The following is a 16,546-nucleotide window of genomic DNA, read 5'->3' on the forward strand; positions in this document are numbered from 1 at the left end:
CTGGTCCTAGACTCCCCCACTATAGGAAACATCCTCTCCACATCCACTCTATCTGTGCCCTCTGGTCCTAGACTCACTCACTACCGGAAACATCCTCTCCACATCCACTCTATCTGTGTCCTCTGGTCCTAGATTCCCCACTATAGGAAACATCCTCTCCACATCCACTCTATCTGTGTCCTCTGGTCCGAGACTCCCCCGCTATAGAAAACATCCTCTCCACATCCACTCTATCTGTGTCCTCTGGTCCTAGACTCCCCCACCATAGGAAACATCCTCTCCACATCCACTCTATCTGTGCCCTCTGGTCCTAGACTCACTCACTACCGGAAACATCCTCTCCACATCCACTCTATCTGTGTCCTCTGGTCCTAGACTCCCCCACTATAGGAAACATCCTCTCCACATCCACTCTATCTGTGTCCTCTGGTCCTAGACTCCCCCACTATAGGAAACATCCTCTCCACATCCACTCTATCTGTGTCCTCTGGTCCTAGACTCCCCCACTATAGGAAACATCCTCTCCACATCCACTCCATCTGTGTCCTCTGGTCCTAGACTCCCCCACTATAGGAAACATCCTCTCCACATCCACTCTATCTGTGCCCTCTGGTCCTAGACTCACTCACTACCGGAAACATCCTCTCCACATCCACTCTATCTGTGTCCTCTGGTCCTAGACTCACCCACTATAGGAAACATCCTCTCCACATCCACTCTATCTGTGTCCTCTGGTCCTAGACTCCCCCACTATAGGAAACATCCTCTCCACATCCACTCCATCTGTGTCCTCTGGTCCTAGACTCCCCCACTATAGGAAACATCCTCTCCACATCCACTCTATCTGTGCCCTCTGGTCCTAGACTCACTCACTACCGGAAACATCCTCTCCACATCCACTCTATCTGTGTCCTCTGGTCCTAGATTCCCCACTATAGGAAACATCCTCTCCACATCCACTCTATCTGTGTCCTCTGGTCCTAGACTCCCCCACTATAGGAAACATCCTCTCCACATCCACTCTATCTGTGTCCTCTGGTCCTAGACTCCCCCACTATAGGAAACATCCTCTCCACATCCACTCTATCTGTGCCCTCTGGTCCTAGATTCCCCACTATAGGAAACATCCTCTCCACATCCACTCTATCTGTGTCCTCTGGTCCGAGACTCCCCCACTATAGAAAACATCCTCTCCACATCCACTCTATCTGTGTCATCTGGTCCTAGACTCCCCCACCATAGGAAACATCCTCTCCACATCCACTCTATCTGTGCCCTCTGGTCCTAGACTCACTCACTACCGGAAACATCCTCTCCACATCCACTCTATCTGTGTCCTCTGGTCCTAGACTCCCCCACTATAGGAAACATCCTCTCCACATCCACTCTATCTGTGTCCTCTGGTCCTAGACTCCCCCACTATAGGAAACATCCTCTCCACATCCACTCTATCTGTGTCCTCTGGTCCTAGACTCCCCCACTATAGGAAACATCCTCTCCACATCCACTCCATCTGTGTCCTCTGGTCCTAGACTCCCCCACTATAGGAAACATCCTCTCCACATCCACTCTATCTGTGCCCTCTGGTCCTAGACTCACTGACTACCGGAAACATCCTCTCCACATCCACTCCATCTGTGTCCTCTGGTCCGAGACTCACCCACTACCGGAAACATCCTCTCCACATCCACTCTATCTGTGTCCTCTGGTCCTAGACACCCCCACTATAGGAAACATCCTCTCCACATCCACTCTATCTGTGTCCTCTGGTCCTAGACTCCCCCACTATAGGAAACATCCTCTCCACATCCACTCTATCTGTGCCCTCTGGTCCTAGACTCACTCACTACCGGAAACATCCTCTCCACATCCACTCTATCTGTGTCCTCTGGTACTAGATTCCCCACTATAGGAAACATCCTCTCCACACCCACTCTATCTGTATCCTCTGGTCCGAGACTCCCCCGCTATAGAAAACATCCTCTCCACATCCACTCTATCTGTGTCCTCTGGTCCTAGACTCCCCCACCATAGGAAACATCCTCTCCACATCCACTCTATCTGTGCCCTCTGGTCCTAGACTCACTCACTACCGGAAACATCCTCTCCACATCCACTCTATCTGTGTCCTCTGGTCCTAGACTCCCCCACTATAGGAAACATCCTCTCCACATCCACTCTATCTGTGTCCTCTGGTCCTAGACTCCCCCACTATAGGAAACATCCTCTCCACATCCACTCCATCTGTGTCCTCTGGTCCTAGACTCCCCCACTATAGGAAACATCCTCTCCACATCCACTCTATCTGTGCCCTCTGGTCCTAGACTCACTCACTACCGGAAACATCCTCTCCACATCCACTCTATCTGTGTCCTCTGGTCCTAGATTCCCCACTATAGGAAACATCCTCTCCACATCCACTCCATCTGTGTCGTCTGGTCCTAGACTCCCCCACTATAGAAAACATCATCTCCACATCCACTCTATCTGTGTCCTCTGGTCCTAGACTCCCCCACTATAGGAAACATCCTCTCCACATCCACTCTATCTGTGCCCTCTGGTCCTAGACTCACTCACTACCGGAAACATCCTCTCCACATCCACTCTATCTGTGTCCTCTGGTCCTAGATTCCCCACTATAGGAAACATCCTCTCCACACCCACTCTATCTGTGTCCTCTGGTCCGAGACTCCCCCGCTATAGAAAACATCCTCTCCACATCCACTCTATCTGTGTCCTCTGGTCCTAGACTCCCCCACCATAGGAAACATCCTCTCCACATCCACTCTATCTGTGCCCTCTGGTCCTAGACTCACTCACTACCGGAAACATCCTCTCCACATCCACTCTATCTGTGTCCTCTGGTCCTAGACTCCCCCACTATAGGAAACATCCTCTCCACATCCACTCTATCTGTGTCCTCTGGTCCTAGACTCCCCCACTATAGGAAACATCCTCTCCACATCCACTCTATCTGTGTCCTCTGGTCCTAGACTCCCCCACTATAGGAAACATCCTCTCCACATCCACTCCATCTGTGTCCTCTGGTCCTAGACTCCCCCACTATAGGAAACATCCTCTCCACATCCACTCTATCTGTGCCCTCTGGTCCTAGACTCACTCACTACCGGAAACATCCTCTCCACATCCACTCTATCTGTGTCCTCTGGTCCTAGATTCCCCACTATAGGAAACATCCTCTCCACATCCACTCCATCTGTGTCGTCTGGTCCTAGACTCCCCCACTATAGAAAACATCATCTCCACATCCACTCTATCTGTGTCCTCTGGTCCGAGACTCCCCCGCTATAGAAAACATCCTCTCCACATCCACTCCATCTGTGTACTCTGGTCCTAGACTCCCCCACCATAGGAAACATCCTCTCCACATCCACTCTAACTGTGCCTTCTGGTTCTAGACTCACTCACTACCAGAAACATCCTCTCCACATCCACTCCATCTGTGTCCTCTGGTCCGAGACTCCCCCACTATAGGAAAGATCCTCTCCATATCCACTCTATCTGTGCCCTCTGGTCCTAGACCCACTCACTACCGGAAACATCCTCTCCACATCCACTCTATCTGTGTCCTCTGGTCCTAGATTCCCCACAATAGGAAACATCCTCTCCACATCCACTCCATCTGTGTCGTCTGGTCCTAGACTCCCCCACTATAGGAAACATCCTCTCCACATCCACTCCATCTGTGTCCTCTGGTCCTAGACTCCCCCAGTATAGGAAACATCCTCTCCACATCCACTCTATCTGTGCCCTCTGGTCCTAGACTCACTCACTACCGGAAACATCCTCTCCACATCCACTCTATCTGTGTCCTCTGGTCCTAGATTCCCCACTATAGGAAACATCCTCTCCACATCCACTCCATCTGTGTCGTCTGGTCCTAGACTCCCCCACTATAGGAAACATCCTCTCCACATCCAATCCATCTGTGTCCTCTGGTCCTAGACTCCCCCACTATAGGAAACATCCTTTCCACATCCACTCTATCTGTGCCCTCTGGTCCTAGACTCGCTCACTACCGGAAACATCCTCTCCACATCCACTCTATCTGTGTCCTCTGGTCCTAGATTCCCCACTATAGGAAACATCCTCTCCACATCCACTCTATCTGTGTCCTCTGGTCCTAGACTCCCCCACCATAGGAAACATCCTCTCCACATCCACTCTATCTGTGCCCTCTGGTCCTAGACTCACTCACTACCGGAAACATCCTCTCCACATCCACTCTATCTGTGTCCTCTGGTCCTAGATTCCCCACTATAGGAAACATCCTCTCCACATCCACTCCATCTGTGTCGTCTGGTCCTAGACTCCCCCACTATAGAAAACATCATCTCCACATCCACTCTATCTGTGTCCTCTGGTCCTAGACTCCCCCACTATAGGAAACATCCTCTCCACATCCACTCTATCTGTGCCCTCTGGTCCTAGACTCACTCACTACCGGAAACATCCTCTCCACATCCACTCTATCTGTGTCCTCAGGTCCTAGATTCCCCACTATAGGAAACATCCTCTCCACACCCACTCTATCTGTGTCCTCTGGTCCGAGACTCCCCCGCTATAGAAAACATCCTCTCCACATCCACTCTATCTGTGTCCTCTGGTCCTAGACTCCCCCACCATAGGAAACATCCTCTCCACATCCACTCTATCTGTGCCCTCTGGTCCTAGACTCACTCACTACCGGAAACATCCTCTCCACATCCACTCTATCTGTGTCCTCTGGTCCTAGACTCCCCCACTATAGGAAACATCCTCTCCACATCCACTCTATCTGTGTCCTCTGGTCCTAGACTCCCCCACTATAGGAAACATCCTCTCCACATCCACTCCATCTGTGTCCTCTGGTCCTAGACTCCCCCACTATAGGAAACATCCTCTCCACATCCACTCTGTCTGTGCCCTCTGGTCCTAGACTCACTCACTACCGGAAACATCCTCTCCACATCCACTCTATCTGTGTCCTCTGGTCCTAGATTCCCCACTATAGGAAACATCCTCTCCACATCCACTCCATCTGTGTCGTCTGGTCCGAGACTCCCTCGCTATAGAAAACATCCTCTCCACATCCACTCCATCTGTGTACTCTGGTCCTAGACTCCCCCACCATAGGAAACATCCTCTCCACATCCACTCTAACTGTGCCTTCTGGTTCTAGACTCACTCACTACCAGAAACATCCTCTCCACATCCACTCCATCTGTGTCCTCTGGTCCTAGACTCCCCCACTATAGGAAACATCCTCTCCACATCCACTCTATCTGTGCCCTCTGGTCCTAGACCCACTCACTACCGGAAACATCCTCTCCACATCCACTCTATCTGTGTCCTCTGGTCCTAGATTCCCCACAATAGGAAACATCCTCTCCACATCCACTCCATCTGTGTCGTCTGGTCCTAGACTCCCCCACTATAGGAAACATCCTCTCCACATCCACTCCATCTGTGTCCTCTGGTCCTAGACTCCCCCACTATAGGAAACATCCTCTCCACATCCACTCTATCTGTGCCCTCTGGTCCTAGACTCACTCACTACCGGAAACATCCTCTCCACATCCACTCTATCTGTGTCCTCTGGTCCTAGATTCCCCACTATAGGAAACATCCTCTCCACATCCACTCCATCTGTGTCGTCTGGTCCTAGACTCCCCCACTATAGGAAACATCCTCTCCACATCCACTCCATCTGTGTCCTCTGGTCCTAGACTCCCCCACTATAGGAAACATCCTCTCCACATCCACTCCATCTGTGTCCTCTGGTCCTAGACTCCCCCACTATAGGAAACATCCTCTCCACATCCACTCTATCTGTGCCCTCTGGTCCTAGACTCACTCACTACCGGAAACATCCTCTCCACATCCACTCTATCTGTGTCCTCTGGTCCTAGATTCCCCACTATAGGAAACATCCTCTCCACATCCACTCTATCTGTGTCCTCTGGTCCTAGACTCCCCCACTATAGAAAACATCCTCTCCACATCCACTCTATCTGTGTCCTCTGGTCCTAGACTCCCCCACCATAGGAAACATCCTCTCCACATCCACTCTAACTGTGCCTTCTGGTCCTAGACTCACTCACTACCAGAAACATCCTCTCCACATCCACTCCATCTGTGTCCTCTGGTCCTAGACTCCCCCACTATAGGAAACATCCTCTCCACATCCACTCTATCTGTGCCCTCTGGTCCTAGACCCACTCACTACCGGAAACATCCTCTCCACATCCACTCTATCTGTGTCCTCTGGTCCTAGACTCCCCCACTATAGGAAACATCCTCTCCACATCCACTCTATCTGTGTCCTCTGGTCCTAGACTCCCCCACTATAGGAAAGATCCTCTCCACATCCACTCTATCTGTGTCCTCTGGTCCTAGATTCCCCACAATAGGAAACATCCTCTCCACATCCACTCCATCTGTGTCGTCTGGTCCTAGACTCCCCCACTATAGGAAACATCCTCTCCACATCCACTCCATCTGTGTCCTCTGGTCCTAGACTCCCCCAGTATAGGAAACATCCTCTCCACATCCACTCTATCTGTGCCCTCTGGTCCTAGACTCACTCACTACCGGAAACATCCTCTCCACATCCACTCTATCTGTGTCCTCTGGTCCTAGATTCCCCACTATAGGAAACATCCTCTCCACATCCACTCCATCTGTGTCGTCTGGTCCTAGACTCCCCCACTATAGGAAACATCCTCTCCACATCCACTCCATCTGTGTCCTCTGGTCCTAGACTCCCCCACTATAGGAAACATCCTTTCCACATCCACTCTATCTGTGCCCTCTGGTCCTAGACTCGCTCACTACCGGAAACATCCTCTCCACATCCACTCTATCTGTGTCCTCTGGTCCTAGATTCCCCACTATAGGAAACATCCTCTCCACATCCACTCTATCTGTGTCCTCTGGTCCTAGACTCCCCCACTATAGGAAACATCCTCTCCACATCCACTCTATCTGTGTCCTCTGGTCCAGACTCCCCCCTATAGAAAACATCCTCTCCACATCCACTCTATCTGTGTCCTCTGGTCCTAGACTCCCCCACCATAGGAAACATCCTCTCCACATCCACTCTATCTGTGTCCTCTGGTCCGAGACTCCCCCGCTATAGAAAACATCCTCTCCACATCCACTCTATCTGTGTCCTCTGGTCCTAGACTCCCCCACCATAGGAAACATCCTCTCCACATCCACTCTATCTGTGTCCTCTGGTCCTAGACTCCCCCACTACCGGAAACATCCTCTCCACATCCACTCTATCTGTGTCCTCTGGTCCTAGACTCCCCCACTATAGGAAACATCCTCTCCACATCCACTCTATCTGTGTCCTCTGGTCCTAGACTCCCCCACTATAGGAAACATCCTCTCCACATCCACTCTATCTGTGCCCTCTGGTCCTAGACTCACTCACTACCGGAAACATCCTCTCCACATCCACTCTATCTGTGTCCTCTGGTCCTAGACTCCCCCACTATAGGAAACATCCTCTCCACATCCACTCTATCTGTGTCCTCTGGTCCTAGACTCCCCCACTATAGGAAACATCCTCTCCACATCCACTCTATCTGTGTCCTCTGGTCCTAGACTCCCCCACTATAGGAAACATCCTCTCCACATCCACTCTATCTGTGCCCTCTGGTCCTAGACTCACTCACTACCGGAAACATCCTCTCCACATCCACTCTATCTGTGTCCTCTGGTCCTAGACTCCCCCACTATAGGAAACATCCTCTCCACATCCACTCCATCTGTGTCCTCTGGTCCTAGACTCCCCCACTATAGGAAACATCCTCTCCACATCCACTCCATCTGTGTCCTCTGGTCCTAGACTCCCCCACTATAGGAAACATCCTCTCCACATCCACTCTATCTGTGCCCTCTGGTCCTAGACTCACTCACTACCGGAAACATCCTCTCCACATCCACTCTATCTGTGTCCTCTGGTCCTAGATTCCCCACTATAGGAAACATCCTCTCCACATCCACTCCATCTGTGTCGTCTGGTCCTAGACTCCCCCACTATAGGAAACATCCTCTCCACATCCACTCTATCTGTGTCCTCTGGTCCTAGACTCCCCCACTATAGGAAACATCCTCTCCACATCCACTCTATCTGTGCCCTCTGGTCCTAGACTCACTCACTACCGGAAACATCCTCTCCACATCCACTCTATCTGTGTCCTCTGGTCCTAGATTCCCCACTATAGGAAACATCCTCTCCACATCCACTCTATCTGTGTCCTCTGGTCCAGACTCCCCCCTATAGGAAACATCCTCTCCACATCCACTCCATCTGTGTCCTCTGGTCCTAGACTCCCCCACTATAGGAAACATCCTTTCCACATCCACTCTATCTGTGCCCTCTGGTCCTAGACTCGCTCACTACCGGAAACATCCTCTCCACATCCACTCTATCTGTGTCCTCTGGTCCTAGACTCCCCCACTATAGGAAACATCCTCTCCACATCCACTCTATCTGTGTCCTCTGGTCCTAGACTCCCCCACTATAGGAAACATCCTCTCCACATCCACTCCATCTGTGTCCTCTGGTCCTAGACTCCCCCACTATAGGAAACATCCTCTCCACATCCACTCTATCTGTGTCCTCTGGTCCTAGACTCCCCCACTATAGGAAACATCCTCTCCACATCCACTCTATCTGTGCCCTCTGGTCCTAGACTCACTCACTACCGGAAACATCCTCTCCACATCCACTCTATCTGTGTCCTCTGGTCCTAGATTCCCCACTATAGGAAACATCCTCTCCACATCCACTCCATCTGTGTCCTCTGGTCCTAGACTCCCCCACTATAGGAAACATCCTCTCCACATCCACTCTATCTGTGTCCTCTGGTCCTAGACTCCCCCACTATAGGAAACATCCTCTCCACATCCACTCTATCTGTGTCCTCTGGTCCTAGACTCCCCCACATAGGAAACATCCTCTCCACATCCACTCTAACTGTGCCTTCTGGTCCTAGACTCACTCACTACCAGAAACATCCTCTCCACATCCACTCCATCTGTGTCCTCTGGTCCTAGACTCCCCCACTATAGGAAACATCCTCTCCACATCCACTCTATCTGTGCCCTCTGGTCCTAGACTCACTCACTACCGGAAACATCCTCTCCACATCCACTCTATCTGTGTCCTCTGGTCCTAGATTCCCCACTATAGGAAACATCCTCTCCACATCCACTCCATCTGTGTCGTCTGGTCCTAGACTCCCCCACTATAGGAAACATCCTCTCCACATCCACTCCATCTGTGTCCTCTGGTCCTAGACTCCCCCACTATAGGAAACATCCTCTCCACATCCACTCTATCTGTGCCCTCTGGTCCTAGACTCACTCACTACCGGAAACATCCTCTCCACATCCACTCTATCTGTGTCCTCTGGTCCTAGATTCCCCACTATAGGAAACATCCTCTCCACATCCACTCTATCTGTGTCCTCTGGTCCTAGACTCCCCCACTATAGGAAACATCCTCTCCACATCCACTCCATCTGTGTCCTCTGGTCCTAGACTCCCCCACTATAGGAAACATCCTCTCCACATCCACTCTATCTGTGCCCTCTGGTCCTAGACTCCTCACTACCGGAAACATCCTCTCCACATCCACTCTATCTGTGTCCTCTGGTCCTAGATTCCCCACTATAGGAAACATCCTCTCCACATCCACTCTATCTGTGTCCTCTGGTCCTAGACTCCCCCACTATAGGAAACATCCTCTCCACATCCACTCTATCTGTGCCCTCTGGTCCTAGACTCACTCACTACCGGAAACATCCTCTCCACATCCACTCTATCTGTGTCCTCTGGTCCTAGACTCCCCCACTATAGGAAACATCCTCTCCACATCCACTCCATCTGTGTCCTCTGGTCCTAGACTCCCCCACTATAGGAAACATCCTCTCCACATCCACTCCATCTGTGTCCTCTGGTCCTAGACTCCCCCACTATAGGAAACATCCTCTCCACATCCACTCTATCTGTGCCCTCTGGTCCTAGACTCACTCACTACCGGAAACATCCTCTCCACATCCACTCTATCTGTGTCCTCTGGTCCTAGATTCCCCACTATAGGAAACATCCTCTCCACATCCACTCCATCTGTGTCGTCTGGTCCTAGACTCCCCCACTATAGGAAACATCCTCTCCACATCCACTCCATCTGTGTCCTCTGGTCCTAGACTCCCCCACTATAGGAAACATCCTCTCCACATCCACTCTATCTGTGCCCTCTGGTCCTAGACTCACTCACTACCGGAAACATCCTCTCCACATCCACTCTATCTGTGTCCTCTGGTCCTAGATTCCCCACTATAGGAAACATCCTCTCCACATCCACTCTATCTGTGTCCTCTGGTCCGAGACTCCCCCGCTATAGAAAACATCCTCTCCACATCCACTCTATCTGTGTCCTCTGGTCCTAGACTCCCCCACAATAGGAAACATCCTCTCCACATCCACTCTATCTGTGCCCTCTGGTCCTAGACTCACTCACTACCGGAAACATCCTCTCCACATCCACTCTATCTGTGTCCTCTGGTCCTAGACTCCCCCACTATAGGAAACATCCTCTCCACATCCACTCTATCTGTGTCCTCTGGTCCTAGACTCCCCCACTATAGGAAACATCCTCTCCACATCCACTCTATCTGTGTCCTCTGGTCCTAGACTCCCCCACTATAGGAAACATCCTCTCCACATCCACTCCATCTGTGTCCTCTGGTCCTAGACTCCCCCACTATAGGAAACATCCTCTCCACATCCACTCTATCTGTGTCCTCTGGTCCTAGACTCACCCACTATAGGAAACATCCTCTCCACATCCACTCTATCTGTGTCCTCTGGTCCTAGACTCCCCCACTATAGGAAACATCCTCTCCACATCCACTCTATCTGTGTCCTCTGGTCCTAGACTCCCCCACTATAGGAAACATCCTCTCCACATCCACTCTATCTGTGTCCTCTGGTCCTAGATTCCCCCACTATAGGAAACATCCTCTCCACATCCACTCCATCTGTGTCCTCTGGTCCTAGACTCCCCCACTATAGGAAACATCCTCTCCACATCCACTCTATCTGTGCCCTCTGGTCCTAGACTCACTCACTACCGGAAACATCCTCTCCACATCCACTCTATCTGTGTCCTCTGGTCCTAGATTCCCCACTATAGGAAACATCCTCTCCACATCCACTCCATCTGTGTCGTCTGGTCCTAGACTCCCCCACTATAGGAAACATCCTCTCCACATCCACTCCATCTGTGTCCTCTGGTCCTAGACTCCCCCAGTATAGGAAACATCCTCTCCACATCCACTCTATCTGTGCCCTCTGGTCCTAGACTCACTCACTACCGGAAACATCCTCTCCACATCCACTCTATCTGTGTCCTCTGGTCCTAGATTCCCCACTATAGGAAACATCCTCTCCACATCCACTCCATCTGTGTCGTCTGGTCCTAGACTCCCCCACTATAGGAAACATCCTCTCCACATCCACTCTATCTGTGTCCTCTGGTCCTAGACTCCCCCACTATAGGAAACATCCTTTCCACATCCACTCTATCTGTGCCCTCTGGTCCTAGACTCGCTCACTACCGGAAACATCCTCTCCACATCCACTCTATCTGTGTCCTCTGGTCCTAGATTCCCCACTATAGGAAACATCCTCTCCACATCCACTCTATCTGTGTCCTCTGGTCCTAGACTCCCCCACTATAGGAAACATCCTCTCCACATCCACTCCATCTGTGTCCTCTGGTCCTAGACTCCCCCACTATAGGAAACATCCTCTCCACATCCACTCTATCTGTGTCCTCTGGTCCTAGACTCCCCCACTATAGGAAACATCCTCTCCACATCCACTCTATCTGTGTCCTCTGGTCCTAGACTCCCCCACTATAGGAAACATCCTCTCCACATCCACTCTATCTGTGTCGTCTGGTCCTAGACTCCCCCACTATAGGAAACATCCTCTCCACATCCACTCCATCTGTGTCCTCTGGTCCTAGACTCCCCCACTATAGGAAACATCCTCTCCACATCCACTCTATCTGTGCCCTCTGGTCCTAGACTCCCTCACTACCGGAAACATCCTCTCCACATCCACTCTATCTGTGTCCTCTGGTCCTAGATTCCCCACTATAGGAAACATCCTCTCCACATCCACTCCATCTGTGTCGTCTGGTCCTAGACTCCCCCACTATAGGAAACATCCTCTCCACATCCACTCCATCTGTGTCCTCTGGTCCTAGACTCCCCCACTATAGGAAACATCCTCTCCACATCCACTCTATCTGTGCCCTCTGGTCCTAGACTCACTCACTACCGGAAACATCCTCTCCACATCCACTCTATCTGTGTCCTCTGGTCCTAGATTCCCCACTATAGGAAACATCCTCTCCACATCCACTCCATCTGTGTCGTCTGGTCCTAGACTCCCCCACTATAGGAAACATCCTCTCCACATCCACTCCATCTGTGTCCTCTGGTCCTAGACTCCCCCACTACCGGAAACATCCTCTCCACATCCACTCTATCTGTGTCCTCTGGTCCTAGACTCCCCCACTATAGGAAACATCCTCTCCACATCCACTCTATCTGTGTCCTCTGGTCCTAGACTCCCCCACTATAGGAAACATCCTCTCCACATCCACTCTATCTGTGTCCTCTGGTCCGAGACTCCCCCGCTATAGAAAACATCCTCTCCACATCCACTCTATCTGTGTCCTCTGGTCCTAGACTCCCCCACCATAGGAAACATCCTCTCCACATCCACTCTATCTGTGCCCTCTGGTCCTAGACTCACTCACTACCGGAAACATCCTCTCCACATCCACTCTATCTGTGTCCTCTGGTCCTAGACTCCCCCACTATAGGAAACATCCTCTCCACATCCACTCTATCTGTGTCCTCTGGTCCTAGACTCCCCCACTATAGGAAACATCCTCTCCACATCCACTCCATCTGTGTCGTCTGGTCCTAGACTCCCCCACTATAGGAAACATCCTCTCCACATCCACTCCATCTGTGTCCTCTGGTCCTAGACTCCCCCACTATAGGAAACATCCTCTCCACATCCACTCTATCTGTGCCCTCTGGTCCTAGACTCCCTCACTACCGGAAACATCCTCTCCACATCCACTCTATCTGTGTCCTCTGGTCCTAGATTCCCCACTATAGGAAACATCCTCTCCACATCCACTCTATCTGTGTCCTCTGGTCCTAGACTCCCCCACTATAGGAAACATCCTCTCCACATCCACTCCATCTGTGTCCTCTGGTCCTAGACTCCCCCACTATAGAAAACATCATCTCCACATCCACTCTATCTGTGTCCTCTGGTCCGAGACTCCCCCGCTATAGAAAACATCCTCTCCACATCCACTCTATCTGTGTACTCTGGTCCTAGACTCCCCCACCATAGGAAACATCCTCTCCACATCCACTCTAACTGTGCCTTCTGGTCCTAGACTCACTCACTACCAGAAACATCCTCTCCACATCCACTCCGTCTGTGTCCTCTGGTCCTAGACTCCCCCACTATAGGAAAGATCCTCTCCACATCCACTCTATCTGTGCCCTCTGGTCCTAGACCCACTCACTACCGGAAACATCCTCTCCACATCCACTCTATCTGTGTCCTCTGGTCCTAGATTCCCCACAACAGGAAACATCCTCTCCACATCCACTCCATCTGTGTCGTCTGGTCCTAGACTCCCCCACTATAGGAAACATCCTCTCCACATCTACTCCATCTGTGTCCTCTGGTCCTAGACTCCCCCAGTATAGGAAACATCCTCTCCAGATCCACTCTATCTGTGCCCTCTGGTCCTAGACTCACTCACTACCGGAAACATCCTCTCCACATCCACTCTATCTGTGTCCTCTGGTCCTAGATTCCCCACTATAGAAAACATCCTCTCCACATCCACTCCATCTGTGTCGTCTGGTCCTAGACTCCCCCAATATCGGAAACATCCTCTCCACATCCACTCCATCTGTGTCCTCTGGTCCTAGACTCGCTCACTACCGGAAACATCCTCTCCACATCCACTCTATCTGTGTCCTCTGGTCCTAGATTCCCCACTATAGGAAACATCCTCTCCACATCCACTCTATCTGTGTCCTCTGGTCCGAGACTCCCCCACTATAGGAAACATCCTCTCCACATCCACTCTATCTGTGTCCTCTGGTCCGAGACTCCCCCGCTATAGGAAACATCCTCTCCACATCCACTCTATCTGTGTCCTCTGGTCCTAGACTCCCCCACTATAGGAAACATCCTCTCCACATCCACTCTATCTGTGTCCTCTGGTCCTAGACTCCCCCACTATAGAAAACATCCTCTCCACATCCACTCTATCTGTGTCCTCTGGTCCTAGACTCCCCCACATAGATCTGTGCCCTCTGGTCCTAGACTCACTCACTACCGGAAACATCCTCTCCACATCCACTCTATCTGTGTCCTCATGGTCCTAGACTCCCCCACTATAGGAAACATCCTCTCCACATCCACTCTATCTGTGTCCTCTGGTCCTAGACTCCCCCACTATAGGAAACATCCTCTCCACATCCACTCTATCTGTGTCCTCTGGTCCTAGACTCCCCCACTATAGGAAACATCCTCTCCACATCCACTCTATCTGTGCCCTCTGGTCCTAGACTCACTCACTACCGGAAACATCCTGTCCACATCCACTCTATCTGTGTCCTCTGGTCCTAGACTCCCCCACTATAGGAAACATCCTCTCCACATCCACTCTATCTGTGTCCTCTGGTCCTAGACTCCCCCACTATAGGAAACATCCTCTCCACATCCACTCTATCTGTGTCCTCTGGTCCTAGACTCCCCCACTATAGGAAACATCCTCTCCACATCCACTCCATCTGTGTCCTCTGTTCCTAGACTCCCCCACTATAGGAAACATCCTCTCCACATCCACTCTATCTGTGCCCTCTGGTCCTAGACTCACTCACTACCGGAAACATCCTCTCCACATCCACTCTATCTGTGTCCTCTGGTCCTAGATTCCCCACTATAGGAAACATCCTCTCCACATCCACTCCATCTGTGTCGTCTGGTCCTAGACTCCCCCACTATAGAAAACATCATCTCCACATCCACTCTATCTGTGTCCTCTGGTCCGAGACTCCCCCGCTATAGAAAACATCCTCTCCACATCCACTCCATCTGTGTCCTCTGGTCCGAGACTCCCCCACTATAGGAAAGATCCTCTCCATATCCACTCTATCTGTGCCCTCTGGTCCTAGACCCACTCACTACCGGAAACATCCTCTCCACATCCACTCTATCTGTGTCCTCTGGTCCTAGATTCCCCACAATAGGAAACATCCTCTCCACATCCACTCCATCTGTGTCGTCTGGTCCTAGACTCCCCCACTATAGGAAACATCCTCTCCACATCCACTCCATCTGTGTCCTCTGGTCCTAGACTCCCCCAGTATAGGAAACATCCTCTCCACATCCACTCTATCTGTGCCCTCTGGTCCTAGACTCACTCACTACCGGAAACATCCTCTCCACATCCACTCTATCTGTGTCCTCTGGTCCTAGATTCCCCACTATAGGAAACATCCTCTCCACATCCACTCCATCTGTGTCGTCTGGTCCTAGACTCCCCCACTATAGGAAACATCCTCTCCACATCCAATCCATCTGTGTCCTCTGGTCCTAGACTCCCCCACTATAGGAAACATCCTTTCCACATCCACTCTATCTGTGCCCTCTGGTCCTAGACTCGCTCACTACCGGAAACATCCTCTCCACATCCACTCTATCTGTGTCCTCTGGTCCTAGATTCCCCACTATAGGAAACATCCTCTCCACATCCACTCTATCTGTGTCCTCTGGTCCTAGATTCCCCACTATAGGAAACATCCTCTCCACATCCACTCCATCTGTGTCGTCTGGTCCTAGACTCCCCCACTATAGAAAACATCCTCTCCACATCCACTCTATCTGTGTCCTCTGGTCCGAGACTCCCCCGCTATAGAAAACATCCTCTCCACATCCACTCTATCTGTGTACTCTGGTCCTAGACTCCCCCACCATAGGAAACATCCTCTCCACATCCACTCTATCTGTGTCGTCTGGTCCTAGACTCCCCCACTATAGGAAACATCCTCTCCACATCCACTCCGTCTGTGTCCTCTGGTCCTAGACTCCCCCACTATAGGAAAGATCCTCTCCACATCCACTCTATCTGTGCCCTCTGGTCCTAGACCCACTCACTACCGGAAACATCCTCTCCACATCCACTCTATCTGTGTCCTCTGGTCCTAGATTCCCCACAACAGGAAACATCCTCTCCACATCCACTCCATCTGTGTCGTCTGGTCCTAGACTCCCCCACTATAGGAAACATCCTCTCCACATCTACTCCATCTGTGTCCTCTGGTCCTAGACTCCCCCAGTATAGGAAACATCCTCTCCAGATCCACTCTATCTGTGCCCTCTGGTCCTAGACTCACTCACTACCGGA

This window comes from Mobula hypostoma, chromosome 30 (genome assembly GCF_963921235.1).
Source record: "Mobula hypostoma chromosome 30, sMobHyp1.1, whole genome shotgun sequence".
Classification (NCBI taxonomy): Eukaryota; Metazoa; Chordata; class Chondrichthyes; order Myliobatiformes; family Myliobatidae; genus Mobula; species Mobula hypostoma.